General features: G+C 42.6%; 1 long non-coding RNA gene across 1 annotated transcript in view; it reads right to left on the bottom strand.

Moving 5' to 3' along the window:
* The window catches only part of LOC146809625 (uncharacterized), a 133,802-nt gene that overhangs the window by 81,912 nt on the left and 35,683 nt on the right, over positions 1 to 16,207 (bottom strand). The window contains exons 2-3 of the long non-coding RNA XR_014965573.1: positions 12,912 to 13,032; positions 7,209 to 7,272 (exon numbers count right to left, since the gene is read on the bottom strand). This is a non-coding gene — a long non-coding RNA (uncharacterized LOC146809625). The remainder of the gene's footprint in view (positions 1 to 7,208; positions 7,273 to 12,911; positions 13,033 to 16,207) is intronic.

Below are 16,207 nucleotides of genomic sequence, written 5' to 3'. Positions count from 1 at the left end.
TTCCAACCTCCATCAATCCAGCTATCAACCGTTTATGCATGCATCCTTCCATTCATCCATTCACTCATACATCCATCATTTGACTTACCTATCCATCAATAAAGCCTTTCATCCATCAATAGATGCTTTTGTCTATTCATTCATCCACCTATCATCCATCCACCCTCTCAGATTTCTATTTACTTTGCCATCCTTTCATTCATTCATTAAGATTTCCATTTACTCTGCCATCCTTTCACCAATCCATCCACCCACCCATACCTCCATCTGCTCAGGTTTCCATTCACTCTGCCATCCATTAATCCATCCATCCATCCATCCATCCATCCATCCATCCATCCATCCATCCATCCATCCATCCATCCATCCATCCATCCATCCATCCATCCATCCATCCATCCATCCATCCATCCATCTACTCTGCCATCCATTCACTCATCCATTCTCACCATTTCAGGTTCTCATTTACTTTGACATCCTTTCATCCACCTACTTACCCATCCTCTCAACCACTGAACCACCCACCATTTCAGCCACCCATCCTCTCACCCACTCATCCACCCATCCTTTCACCCACTCATCATCTATCCTTTTACCCACCCATCCTTTCACTCAAACATCCATCTTTTATTTACCTATCCTTTGACCCACTCATGCATCCATAAATTCATCCGCCCATCCATTCGTCCTCCCACTAATCCATCTATCCTTTCACCCACTAATGCATCCACTCATCGATCCTTCCTTCCCTGTCAAATCAACCCATCTTTCCTACTTTAATTTAGCATTAATTATCAGCTTTTAACTGCCAAGTTGCATATAACTGAGACCCATTTAGAAGCCTACACTGTAGCTGCTAAAGCCGGGAGGTCACACCGCCCCTGATAACCACTATAAAAGGGCCTAACAAAGATTATCAGTTTAGTTCAGAAAAACTTTATTTTGGTCTTTTGCACATCTTCAATTACAAGTGCTTGTCAGAAGGGATATGAAACACACAAAAAGTGATGTGAGGCTGCCCGAATAAGTCTAACCACTGGCAATAGCTCAGCATGGCACTCCAACCCATCATGCTTTTGCTCACCATGCCATCTCAGTTTGGACTAAGCCATATGCAAATCAATCTTGGCCCTGTTCCTCTTTGCAAGCAGCCCCCATCACCTTTTGTGGATAGTAATGAAAACGATGGACTAGAATGCGGACCAAGTGATTGCGACTGGCTGTGACTTTTGTAAGTATTTCACCTGTCATCTTGGTCATATACTCTCTCATCCACTGCATGACTGTCCAGCATGAACAATGGTTAGTTTGATTCTAGTCAGTCCTTGGGCATTAGATCAATAAATAATGCTAGTCCTTGGCCTGTACCGGGCATGAGGAACTCAGGACTGAAGTTTCCTCAAAGGTTGATTTCCTGACACAGAAATGTGTTCTTACAGTGGGACCAAAATTTTTGATGATTTTACTTATTTTTTTTTTTTATTTTATTCATTTATAGAGCGCATGGCTATACCTATCGGTGTGTCCCCGCGCTGAGACAACTAGGAGAGAATAAGATAAAGAACGGATCAATGTTCAGAGGTTTTTATTCAGAAATAGCCATGTCTTCAATTGACTGCGAAAAATGTGTTCGCTAGGTTCAATTCTCATGGTCATAGGTAGTGTATTCCATAATTTTGCCGCCAGATACCTAAAGGAGCGAGCTCCCATTCTGGCTCTGAAAATTCTGGGGATGGTCAGTAAGGCCAAATTCCTAGATCGGAGATCCCTACCTGGGGTGTATTTAGACACCAATGGCAGGAGGTAAAGAGGGCTTTTGCCAGTCAAAATGCGATGTACATAACACATAGCTTTGAACAGGATTCTCTTTCCTATGGGTAGCCAGTGTAGGGTTTCCAAGGCTTTTTTTGTATTTGTTCTCCTGGGGAGACTGAGAACTAAGCGTGCTGCCGCATTTTGTATTCTCTGAAGTTTTATGAGGCCTCTTTTAGAGGCCCCCAGATACAATACATTCCCATAGTCTAATTGTGATGTAATTATAGCATGGACTACGGTTCTCCTGGCCTTTATTGGAAGCAGGTCAATGACTTTCCTCAGGGTTTTCATTGCTCCATAAAATTTTCCAGCAACTTTCCGTATCTGGCTGTCGAATGATAGTTTGGAGTCGACCCAGATACCTAAGTTCTTCACTTCTTGTTTAGGGAGAGGGACCTGTCCTAATGTATTCGGCCACCAAGCCGAGGACCATATGTTAGGTGTTTTACCAACTACCAGTACCTCTGTTTTACTTCCATTCAATTTAAGACAGTGGTCAGTCATCCAGATTGCCACTTCTTCCAGGCATTTAGAGAAACGGATAGCAGCCTGATCTCTGTTTTGAGATAGTAGCACAATTAGTTGATCTAATTGATCTAACGCCCAAGGACTGATGTTAGTTATTGATCTAATGCCCAATGACTGACTAGAACCAATCTGGATTTCATAGGGTCTTAAGAATGCACCAGCCGCATAGACATTGTAAAACGAGTTGGCTGGCAAAAAGGACTCAGCACATAGTTTGCAGGATAACCTGCAAATATTAAATAGAACGACTTAATCAACAACACCCACAGACTTAAGGACTTTTTCTTTCTATCATGGTATTGAAATTTGGTATTTAGACCAAAGGCAAAACGAATCAGGAAAACAGGACACCCTATAAAAAGACACATTTACTCATGAGAAGGAGTTTGGCCCAACCCCTGGAGAGTGATTTGATTTGATTGAGTTGATTAATAAATTTGTATAGCGCACAAATGCCAAAGGGCGTCTTAGCGCTAGAGTTGGCAGGACCGAGTGATGCTGATATGGGATTCAGGCTGAATCAGTTGGAGAAGAGCCAGGTTTTCAGCGCTCTTCTAAAAGACATGAGCCAAGTGCTGCTCTTTATCGAGATTGGAAGGAGGTTCCAAGTTTTAGCTGCCCCTAGTAGGAAACTTCTTCCCCTCCCCCCCAGCGTACCTGCTTGAACCTGGGTATTTGTAGCAGTTTTGAGTGGGTTCATCTTAAATTTCTGGCTGGCACATACCATTTCAAGTGCGTCCTCAGATACTGTGTCCCTTTACCATGTAGAGCTTTAAAGGCAAGGTATTGTGATTTGAATTTAATTCTTTTGTTCACTGGAAGCCAGTGGAGGGCTCTTAATCTGTGGGAGAATGGCTCATATTTGGGGATATCCAGTATTAATCTGGCTGCAGCATTCTGCAATCGCTGCAGTTTTAGTAAGTAAATACTGGGATTGGATTGTCATAATGTTTTCCAACAGACTGAGAGACATCACAAAAGCATTGTGGGTAAGGTGGGAAAAGGTCGGGCCTGCAGGCATTGCAATACGTTTACATCCTGCATATGATGTGGACCTGGGTGAAGATGTAGCAAGTGTCAGGAGGGAGACGGGCGAAGAAATCTATTACCAGTCCAAATATGTCAAAGAAGGAGGATGTCAAACTGGGAATTTTTATGTGACACGATGAGCTATGTTTCCACAACTATATGCATGATTCAGTGATGGTTGGAGGCTGTGAAGTATCTACCCATCTACCCATCATGCCAATGATTATCACAAGTCCTCAAATACACACTCTCATGTTGGGCAGTTGGAAGTGGTGACTCATATTGTAGGGTTTGCTGTTACATGAGAGTCAATGTTTGATCTGGGTGCAATCAGTGTGTGACAGTAAGTGGAGTCCCTGGGTCACAATGAGTATTGTCAGTTCACTCATGTAAATATAGAAGTGAGTGGGGCTGAGTCAAACTGTTGGTGATACAGTACCAATAACCAACTCTGGCAATGCTGAAATGAGTGAGCGTCTACCTATTTTCACTGGACCTATCCCCTCAGAGATAGTACACACTGGCCACTGTTTTCAACTATGGCTCCAACTGTGTGTGTGATGAAATCCCAGAAGTATACTGATATAACACAACCATGGAGAGAGATTGCATGGCGTCCTAGTGCAATGGGCACAGTAGTCCTGTCAATACCTGAAAACACATTCAGTATAGCACATTATGATAAAGAAAGCAAATCTCCAAGGCAGATGTGGACCATACCTCAACTTGCCAGCACTGGCAGGGCAGGCCAGCAAGCTGTGTAACTGTGTTGTAATTTGTGTATGAAACAAACAATAACCCATGTCACACAGTGGTGTGTGAACAATGCACAGAGACTGCCATCTGAAAAACAACTACAGTGCCACATGGCCTCAATACACACAAGTCCCATAAGTACTACACACCATTGTTGAAATGAAAGTGAATGTGCATGATTACTGTATGCCAGACAGATTACTCCTGTCAACATCTAGCATAGCTCACAATTGACATATCTCCATTTTATTGTAGAGGGAGAAACTCCTCCTCCTGACCAGCAGCCTGTCCTGGATAACCAACCTTCTGGTAATGACATCCTGCCCCCCATGGGTGAGGACACTTTTAGCAAATCCTGGACTAGATTGTATCACCTTGTTTGGTTGTCAGAGGAGCTGAAGGTGTCGATCGGTCTCCAGAGGAACCACCTACGACAGGACCTACCCCATCTGCCTACCCAACTCCCAACCCTGGACTCCGAGGACCTACAAGTTGTCTTTCAACAGCAGGTGGTAGAAGTCCAGCGTCAGCTGGTAGATGACATGAGGCAGGGATAGAGACTACCACGGGCACCCTAGATGGAGTCTGTAGTTACCTCATTCCCAATAAGGACACCTCTAAGGCAATAAAAGGCACCTACCCTTTACTCCAAATATTGGAACAGTCCCTGGCTGACATCGCTGGTGACTTGCTGCACTTCCCTACGCCAATTCCCCATACATGTGGAACAATGTACTGCCTACCAAAGACGCATACACACTTGCACCACAGTACTTGGGTGCCTGCATTTTATGTGGATTTGTCTTTGTGTGGGAGTGGGGGGCTCCTTGCTACACATGATGTACCCTCAGAGCCATGATTGTCTATGTATGTTTGCCACTGGCCACAGCATGTATAGGAAATGTTAGTGGCTTGGCTCACTTCAGGTCAGTTTCCTTGATACACATCACCTAAGGGACCCAATTGATTTGTAATTTTCCAAAGTAAATATGGTGTGGGACACAAGATGTGCCTCACAAACCATGGGAGTTGCATGGAGACACCCCCAGAACAGTCATGTAAGCCCTCCCTTTCACACAGTGATTCTACACTGCATTTTGGACTGTGTTACATTACTCTCTACCTTTACGTAATTCAAAAGCTTTGCACGTCTTAACCTGTGTGACTTGTGGGTTTGCATTACACATGTACCGTGATGCAGGGTGCGTTTATGAAACACACCTGTCAGACCTATGTCCCTATGTTTGTGACCAGACACAGAGAAGGCTAGTGTATCATACATTTGTTACTGTTAGTTGATCGGTAATGTACTTCAGTTTTGCTCACCAACAAGAAGGCCATTCCCATATTGCCCATTCCGGAACCGGTCATTTATGATGGAGTGCCTGAAGATGTACGCATCATGTGCACTCCCGGGGTATCTTACCAGCACATTTGTGAAGATCCCCGGTTGGTCCACAATGGTCTGCACATTGATTGAGAATGTGTGCTATCTGTTCTTGTACAGATGTGAAGTTGCAGCAAGGGGAACCAGTTGAAAATGTGTGCAGTCCATAGCCCCCACAACATGTAGAAACCCAGCAATGGCATAAAAGCCTTGCTTAGTGTCCAACTGTTGTTGCTGTGTGTTGTGAGGTGCTGGGGTGGGAGGTTGATAATTGCATCCAGGACAGTGGGTGGGAATGCTGAGAAAGATGGCTGTGATATTCCAGCCACTCTGGCTGTTGTGGTCTGGAATGAACCAGATACCAGCATGTGGAGGACTGCCATTATCTTGACCTGCAGAGGAATGTTGATGGACCTGTCAGCTGTTGGCTCCAGCCTTGCTGCAATCTGGTTCAGCAGGCACATGAGGGACTCCCTCTTGAGTCGATAATAGGTGATAACCTCATTCTCCCTGAGGACAATGAGAGTAATTCTCTGGCGGTTGACACGCACCCTTCTCCTGTGATGCCTACATGGTTGTGGAGGTATTGACATGGGTGTTGGGGGTGGGGTGGGGTGATCTCCTCGCTAATTCAATGTGAAGAAATAGCATCTACATGGCACGCTTGAGCTTTCCAAAGTGCTTTGTTTGTGTTCTGTTTATTTACCAGAGTCAATGCATCATTTCTAATGCCTGGGTTGTCAATGCGCAGACATTTTGACGTATTTCATGGTATGGGTGCCCCTTGCTGATGATGCGTCACTTTTTCAAAAACTCGTAATTATCACTGTGTCAGTTTTACATTAGTATTTACGTGGGAACGCCTACCTTGCATATTTTAACATGTGTGTCGCACAGCCAGTTGAGGCGAAGGTATTTTCCGATGCAGGCCTACAAAAATTGACGCATTGGGCTAAATGTGTCGCATTGTAAATATGGAGTATTCACTGCACCACCGCTTCATCAAAAATATTGATGCACCGGCCCCTTGTAAATATACCCCAAGAACTTGAGTTAAGAGGAACTGTTGTTTTAGGGCGGAGCATTATTTTTGGGTTGTCTGTTAGTTTCTAATACTGTTTTGATTTCTTGTCAGTAAAATGTGATAGTCTGTTGCATCGATATGTCTGATATGTCCAAATACAATGGTTTGCTAACAGAGCAGTAAACATCGCGCAACTAGATCACGGTAGCTTGAAAGTGCACCAGAGGCTCATGTTGTTCTAAAAATAAAGCACATTTGAAAATATGTGGATTCTGCACAGAAGTGGTTGGCCTCAAAAGATTAACATGCAAGTACAATATATGGACATTTATAACACTAAATGAGTGTGGAATTCCATGGAGGAGCATTTACACACAAGAGCATTAGTGACAATAGAAGATCATTTTGGCACAAAGAACATTTTGCACAGCAAGGGAGCATTAAGACACAAGGAATATTTTGGCACAGCAAAAAAAACAAGAAAAGGCACACTCTGGGCCTCATTTACAAGTTTTTGAAGCAGGGCATCACCACAAGTCACTCTGCTGCATTGCTCTGCATCAAAAGAAAAGGGCAGGAATGCACCGTATCCATGAGATACATGCATATTACTATTAGATAGTTTTATTTAGAACCATGTTTCTATAGAAAAAGGGGTTAGTGACTTACCAATATCTTTGCTATCGTTTGATGAATCTTCACAAAATCTTCCAAAAAAGTGTCATAGTGAATTCTTCTTGTGCATGGAAAGTTTCGGGGTGATCCATCAAACAGGGGCCGAGAAAAAGGGGGGTGGAAAAAAAAGAGTTTCCCATGATAATTTCCATAGACTCTTTAGACACAGCTGCAGTCTGCACAGAAGAACATCACATTTGGCAGAAAGCTAGCTTTTGGTTCACAGATCACACTTTCAGTTATTTGGTTTAAATCTGTTCAGTAGTTTGTGGGATAGTAAAGGAAATCCAAATTTGTATATCTACAAATTTGTATATCTACAATTGCGAAGTCTTCGCAAATAATAACAAGCTCATGCAGAGATGCGCCAAAACCTCCGATTGGCTTCCAACACTTCAATCAGGAAGTGTTAGCAGCCATTTTGTCCCACAAAAAACATGAAAAAATGGGGCAGGATAGGAATACCCTGACTCCTTAGCTCTGGTCCTGGGTTCCCAGAGGGACCCTGCCTGGGCAAAAAAGCACTTTAGAAAAAAATATTGCAGTGAATTTGCAACTAATTTGCAGTACAAATGAAAAAAAAAAAAGGCCAGTCTCCCACACTTGTTTATATTAAATCCCCCAGGTGGGCCAGGTTTCAGGGGCATGCACACATATTGTAAAATAAAGGAGGGGGTACACTGGACCCCATTTCTAGGGCACTTTTATACCTCAGAGTTCACCACCTTCCCGGAGCTTATTTATCTATTGTTACAGGGGGCTGCGCGAACACCCCAGGCACCGTGGACCACCACCTTCCTCGAGCTTTAATTATAAAAATTGTGTGGGGGATTTAGCAGACCCCTTGGGCCCCAGCGACTACCACCTCCCTGGGGATTATGATAATACGGTGCGGTGGTCCGTGCAGACCTCCCCTTGCCCAGTACTTTCTTTTTTAATAAGAAGGAGGGGGACGCATGGCCTCCCTCCTGGGCCGTTCTCGGTCCAGGAGACCACCACCTCCCTGGGGCGGCCCAAGCAAATAGGAGGGCTGCACCCCCCAATCCGCACCCTCTTCTGGGTCGGCTCCTGCTATGTCACAGGGTGCCATCAAATGACATCACTGATGACATGATCCACAGAAGCACTCACACACCCACTCACAACCCAATACAACCTCTCATACACCCATTCACGCTCCCACACAACCACTCACATACCCATTCACAGACACACACAAGTACTCACACAACCACTCACTCTTCCATAGAGCCACTCACTCACTCATACGTCCATTCCAATAGACACTTGCTCTGCAATGCAGACACTCATACACCAGCTCACTTCACCAAACAGCCACTCAAACAGCCCCTCACACAGCCAGTCACTCACTCATATAGACATTCAAACCCACTCATTCACCAATACAGTGACTTACACACCCACTCACCCCCACATACAATCAGTCACTCACCCAAATAGCCACTGACACACCCGCTCCCTTACCAATATAGTCACTCACACAACCATGCACCCACACAGCTACTCACATACCTACATATTCACCCATAAAGCCACTCAGACACCCACTCACACACAGATACACACAGTCACATAGCCACTCACATAATATATGTTAGAAATAGAATCACTCATTAGCAGTACAGAAAGTATACTATTTTAACTTTTTTAGTACCCTGGAATATGTGTTTAAAATTCATTTTTTTTTTTTTGTTTAAGAAGTTTTTATTGAATTTTCAGAGAGAGAAAAAAACAAATGATACAATAAACGAATATTCCAATATAATGCCATACAGAAATAATATATAAACGAAATTGGTTTACAATAACTGGGCAGACAAAAAAGGATCAATAATAGGGTAATTAAGGAAAGGGCACTGGTAAACAGGATAGGAGGGAAAAGGGGAGAGGAAAAGAGGAAAGACAGAAGAAAAGAGAGAGAAAGAGAGAAGAGAAAACCAGAGAGAAAAGAAAATGAATTATCACATGGGAGGGTGCGAGGAAAGATAAGTAGTAAAAGGGAGCCAAAGAAGATCAATTTTGATTTTTTGAGAAACAGAAGAGGAGGAAACGGAAGCAATCCTATGTTCGTCACAAATAAAATTCCACCAAGTAATTGACGACAATTTAGAATTGTCTTTCCAGGCAGACAGGATCACTTTAAATGCTAATGCAATAAAAAGATCAAATAACCTAGAGCTAGGTAAAGTAGTTTCCATATCAGGAGCTAAAGAACCTAAAAAGACATTAACAAAAGTTAAGGTAGCATTAAAGTTGAAAACTAACATGCATACATTCCAAATTGAATTCCAAAAAGATAGAACAGATGCACATTCATATAGCTGATGAACTAATGTACCAGTTTCGCTAGAGCAGGACCAGCAAAGAGGAGAGGATGTAGGGGAAAACGTACAAATGGCAACAGGAGTAACAATGGCTCTATGATACAAAAAAAACAAAGATTGGGTTATCCTGGCTGCAGCCGAAACTTTAAATAATTTCGACCATAGTGTGTCCCAACTATCAACAGAAAGAGAGATGGATAGGTCCATTTCCCATGCATTTTCAATATTGGATTTAGAACGAACATTACCATTAGATAACAATAACTTATAGACAGTGGCAGCTTTAAGTTTATGAGCCGGGAATAGAGAATATAATGGTGAAGAGGGTATTAAAGGAGGTGGTTCAGATGGGAGAGAGTAAGTAGCTAACTGGGTTTGTATAGCATTAGTAATGATAATATATTCCTTGTAAAAGGAGTCAGGTAGCTGATATCGTGTTTGTAGTTCTTGGAAGGAGATAATAGAAAACCCATTCAAAAACTGATGCACAAAAAAAATCTCCTTTTCCTTCCAGTATTTGTAGTAAAATGATCTACCTTTATATTTAAGAAATTTATTATACCATAGGGTAGAAGTTAAAAAACATTGGATAGGGGATAGGACTTTAAGAAATGTATTGCACAACAATTCACGGGAGTATTTTAATACAGGGCTTTTAGACAAAAAGGTGCAGTTGGACATAAATGTAACATGCTGAAACTGAAACTCTTTTAAAAGCGAACGCTCAAAAATAATCCATCGAGGTATAGGCGTATCCCCAAAATCGAAGGCCAATGAGAAAGATTGTTTAATCAAGAAGGCAGAGTGGTACAATTTAAAATTAGGAAAACGCACTCCCCCCTCTTTCTTGGGACGAATAAGTTTATTCAAAGCAATGCGGAAGTGTTTATTGTTCCATAAAAATTTGATACATAGAGAGTTTAATTGGGAAAAAAATGTATTAGGGATTTTGACAGGGAGCATAGATACCGTATATAGGATATGAGGAGTAACCATCATTTTAATAGTATCTAGTCTACCCCACCATGATAAAAATAAGGGGGACCACACGAGGAGAAGAGATTTCAATTTATTCATTAGTGCGTTAAAAGTGAATTTAATAGTATCCGCTATATTGGAGGCAAACCAAATGCCAAGGTATTTAATTTTAGAAGGACACCATGCAAAGGCAGTATCAGCAAACATAAATTGATAACATATCGAATTTAAAGGGAGAACCTCCGTTTTAGATAGGTTAAGTTTGTACCCAGAAATGTAAGAATAAAGGCGGACTTCCTCTAAAAAAGGGGGAAGAGATTCACTCGGATTGGACATGTATACCAATATATCATCCGCGTAGGCAGATAATTTAGTTTCAACAGACGCAGAGGCAAAACCTTTAATTTTGGGGTTGGTTCTAATACGCTCAAGGAAGGGTTCCAAGCATATGGGGAAAGTGGACAACCTTGTCTGGTGCCTCTAGATAGGGGGAAAATTGAGAAAATTGGTTATTAACAAAAATACTAGCCCTCGGACATGAGTATAAAAGTTTAATAAAAGAAATAAAGTTAGGGCCAAATCCAAACCATTGTAGTGTGTGAAACATAAACTGCCAATTTATACGATCGAATGCTTTTTCAGCATCCAGGGACAAAGCAGCCAGAGGATCTTTATAATTTTTACCATGGGAAAGGATGTTCATAAACATTCTAGCATTATCGGAAGCCAATCTGCCTTTGACAAAACCCACCTGATCAGTCTTGATCAGTAGGGGTATGATAGTATCAAGCCGTGACGCAATAATCTTAGCGAAGATCTTGCAGTCATAATTGATTAGTGAGATTGGGCGAAAATTTTTACAAAAAGAGTGATCCTTATCAGGCTTAGGAATAATAACAATCAAGGCATCCATAAAGGAGCCAGATGCTTTCGCGTCAGTAATGAAGGAATTAAAAAGCTGCAATAATTTTGGGGCAAACAAAGACTGGAAAGTACAATAAAACTCCACCGGTAATCCATCCGGACCAGGGGCTTTTGACTTCTTCAAAGCTTGTAGGGCAGTAAGTATCTCTTGTAAAGTAATATCCGCCTCTAAAGCGGAGAACTCAGCATTCAGAGACGGAGGCGCAGGGAGCCCAGAAAAGAAATTATCAAGGTTATGAGAGGAGGGGAATGTATCATCGGAGTAAAGAGATTGATAATAGTCATGAAATACCGCTGCAATTTTTTCGTCAGAGGACACCAGATTATTAGTGGATTCATCCATGATCGGACCAATGGTCTTACGTTCAGAGCGAATTTTTAAGTAATTCGCTAGCATTCTACCTGCTTTATTTTGTCCTCCGTGAAATTTAGACTTTATTCTAAGTAAAACATTGCAGGCATCAACAGTCGCAATCTTGTTAAGGTTGGTTTTAGCTGTAATTAAATTCTTTAGTGCGTCTGCATTTTTGGAGGAGAAATAATCATGCTCTCATTTTTTAAGCTGTTGTAATTGGTCCTCATACTTTTTCACATTGGCCTTCTTTTTCCGGGACACAAAAGAAATAGTAAAAGCACGGAGAGCCGCCTTAAAAGTATCCCAGTTGTTGGGAATGGAAGTGTCTGATGGGTTGTTAAAGGTAAAAAATTCATTAATAAAGGAGGTGGCTTCTTTAAGGTAAACTGTATCCGATAACAGGTGAGTGTTAAACTTCCAGCGATTAAATTTAGTGGAGGTAAGTGAAAGGTCAAAAACAGCATAAACAGGGGCATGATCAGAGATAAAAATAGAGCCAATTTCAGATTTTTGGATAGACGGGAGTAGGGGTTTGCTAACCAAGATATAATCAATTCTGGATCGGGTTTGGTGTACATTAGAAAAAAACGTATATTCCAATAAATCAGGATTACAAGTTCTCCAGACATCATACATTGGACGAGAGGTAATGGCCGATTGAAAGGATTTATGGGTCTTATCCGGTTGAAATTTGTACTTAGATAAGCGGTCCGAAAAAGGATCCAACCATTGATTAAAGTCGCCAGCAACAATAATATTAGGACAGTCAGCAGTGGAGAGGAGAATTTTGATATCATTCCAGAATTTTGGATCCGGTTTCACAGGACCATAAATATTTAACAAGACTAACGTTTTATTGTGTAAAACAATCTTGGCCATTACCCATCGACCTGCATCATCATTTTGAGAAGATATTATTTGGACAGATAAAGTTTTATGAAACAATATGGCAACCCCCCCTTTTTTGTTAACTGCAGGAGAAAAAACAACTTGGCCTACCCACTGCCTTTTTAATTTCAGCGACTCAGCATCATTACAGTGAGTTTCTTGAAGAAAGGAAATTTGAGAGTTGAGTTTAGATAAATGAGAAATTACCTTTTGTCTTTTAACAGGATTTCCAAGACCACGGACGTTCCACGTAACAAAATTACACATACGCGAGGGTCAGGGGAATGAGATACACATGGTGTAGAAATACTTCAAAGACAAGACGACACTGGAAAACAAAATGCGCATAGAAGTTACAAAAAGAAACAACAAAACATAAAACCACATTACTAAGAAAAATCCGCAAGCCCTTGGCAATGAAATAAGTAGAGAGAAGTCTAAAAGCGCCACAACCGAGGACAAATGAAGGAAAAAATACAAAGAGGAAACAATGGAAAACTCGAAAGAGGAAAAGAGTGACGCACCAACCCAAAAAAGACTGAAGTAAGAAAGTGTGATAAAGAGCAGGGGAGGGAAAGAAGGTAAGCAGACGTAGAAAGTGTAGAAAAGTAGAGAAGAAAAACAGGTCAAGGAGGAGAGTCCAGACCTGAAAGACACCAATAAAAAAGTGAGGTTGGAGCGTGATGAGACCGGAGAGAAGACAGCGGTACAAACCACATGGATAAGATTGGAAGCAGGAATAAACCTGGTAATTGTAAGGAAAGAGCAACGGATAGGCGATATGAAGAAAAGAAGAAAGAATTGAACAAGAAAGAGCCATTAACAAAGAAGAAGAGACGTGATTAACAAACATGCAATAAGCAGTAGAGCGTACGAAGAACTATATATAAGAAATATCTATGGTAACCAGAAAAAAGCTTTTGAGAACATCACATTGAAGAAGCAATGAGAAAAAGCACTCAATGATTTGTGTCCATATTCCGAGAGGAGATGCTATTGAGGAACAGTTTCAGTTTTCCCGGATCATCAAAGGACCTTGTCTGGCCATCGTGCGTGATCTTGCAGATGGAGGGATGAAGTATGCCATATTGGACGTTCAAGTGTCTCATTTGTGGACGTAATGCAAGGAATTCTTTGCGTCGAGCGTTGGTCGCATTTGAGACATCTTGCGAGATAAAGATATAGTGGCCTGACCACGATAGGTGACGTTTAAGCTTAGCTGCTTTGAGTACAGTCATAAGTTCTGTGAACACCAGAAAAAGCATGATGATACCACGTGGTTTGGCAGAATTCGGTTGAAGACGACCTAAGCGGTGAGCTCTCTGTATATTCAAGGGTGAAGATGACTGAAGGCCCAAGAGATCATGAAGGAATTTTCGGAGGAAAAGCAACATATCGGGACCCTCAATATTCTCTGGCAAACCAAAAAGACGGAGGTTATTCCTTCGATTACGATTTTCCAAGTCCTCAGTATGGAGCTTTAGCTTGTGAATCTCTTGTTCCAATAACGGTATTTTTGTGGCAACATCTTGAGTGTCACTGACGCGCTGTTCTAACTCAGTCACCCTACCTTCCATGACAATCCATCGGTCCTCTATTTGCTGCAACTTTTCATTTGTGGCGACCATAAAGGGTTGAAGACCACGCACTTCCTCTAGTATATTATCTAGTACTGGGCTTTGTGACGAAAGAATAGGTGAAGGCGGGTCATTCTTCTGCCTTTTAGGCTTTGCACCAGAAAAAGACGGTTTACTTGGAGGATGGGAATCACTAGACATCTTGGCACTTTGACTTGACACCTTCTTGGCGGGAAAGAGTATGCGGAACTCTCTCATACGTTGTATAATTTGACGAAGAGTCTCATATAGCCATTACAGCATCACCTTAGAACAAATAAAGCCGTTCCGCATCCAGCCTGTAGCTCTGTAAGTACAGGAACATAGGGGTTAATCACGGCTTCTGAAGAAGAAAAAGATAATGAAACCTTCCCCTGAGAGAAAAACGGCACAAAACAAGCATGGCCAGGAATTAGTGGCAACTGCAGAACATAAAACAGACTCCCTCTCGGAGAAAAATGAAGCATTAAAGCATTAAAGCATGACTGAATCCTGGAGGTGCGTGTGCGGTACTGCAGGAATGAGATATGGGCGCCGCGACATAAAATGGCGGCCGCCCAGTATTACCTCAGGAAATCAAACCGCCACGTCTCCGGGTGATAGGAATGATACAAATCGCCGTTGAAGGGCAATTCCGAATCACGACATGCTCCGCTGATGAATTCTTATGAAGACAGCGTCCGCAGCTCGCTGGGAAGCCTTCCACGTAGCTACATAGCACCGCGTCCGAGCGGAGCTATCGGAGAACCGCCATCTTCCCTCGGCGTCCAAGCCACGCCCCGTGTTTAAAATTCATAAACCTTTAGAAAACACTCACACCCACTGGATGATGTAATCGGTGATGTCATTTGAGATGTCATCAGAGATGTCACTGGCCATGTCATGAGTAAAATGTAATATGTGAAGTCATAAGCAGTGCATTGTGGGGGTATAAGTTATAGTTAGTTCAGGTAGCTATAACTGCTGAATTTCACTGGTTTTGTACAAGTGAAATGTGACCCTAACTATAACGTCCCTGTAACCTTTTTTATTCCAGTGACATCTTATCACAATTATGTATGTTCCTGCAGCACTGTTTGTCAGGCTGAATTTACGATGATCTCCCTCTGATCAACTGCTCCTTGAAGCAGCCCGTCATCTTAAACCTACTGAGGGTATTCCATCTGCCTCTTATGGCCAGCTTAGCTTGCTGGAACTCTTCAAAACACTGAGCCCTAATTACGATGCCGGTCGGATGAGTGTCCAACCGACATCGTTGCAGTAATGGCACTACCTGACAAGGAGTCGGAGGTCCCATCTGCCATATTAAGATGCGACCACCAGCACGGAGGTTGGAAACATGCCCTTTACTATTGTGGCATTTGTTGGCAGTGGACAACGGCCGCAGCACAAGCCGCAATGGTAAAGGGTATGTAAACAAACATCCTTGCACTGCGTGCCAGGCACCCAATGGTGCCTGGATGTTTGGGGTGGCACCAGAGGTTTTCCCCAGACCTCATAGCATAGGCCGTGGGGGCCCTGATAGGGGCCCCCAAAGTTCCTTCCTGACAGCCTTTCTATGGCAGTCGGACCACCATAGAAAGGCTGTCAGAAAGGGACATCGGAAACCCCACGGCGGTGCCTGCGCAGGCATCGCCCCATTGTAGGCTATTACTTTCCTATCAACGGCTGAACGGGCTCATTGAGCCCATCAGAATCATTGGGCGGTCCCTCCCCATGCTGCCTCCCACCGCCACGCATCATAATGCAGCGGTCGGACTGGGGCACCAGATGTCGGTCAGACAGCAACTGACGTCCTGTCGATTGGTATCCGAACGACATCGTAATAAGGGCCTATGTGTATTAAGTCTGATGGGCTGTCAGATGTTTCAAAATAGTCCCATAATT

This window comes from Triturus cristatus, chromosome 7 (assembly GCF_964204655.1).
Source record: "Triturus cristatus chromosome 7, aTriCri1.1, whole genome shotgun sequence".
Classification (NCBI taxonomy): domain Eukaryota; kingdom Metazoa; phylum Chordata; class Amphibia; order Caudata; family Salamandridae; genus Triturus; species Triturus cristatus.
Note: the sequence above shows the minus strand (reverse complement) of the source record. Positions and strands in the feature narration are given on the sequence as shown.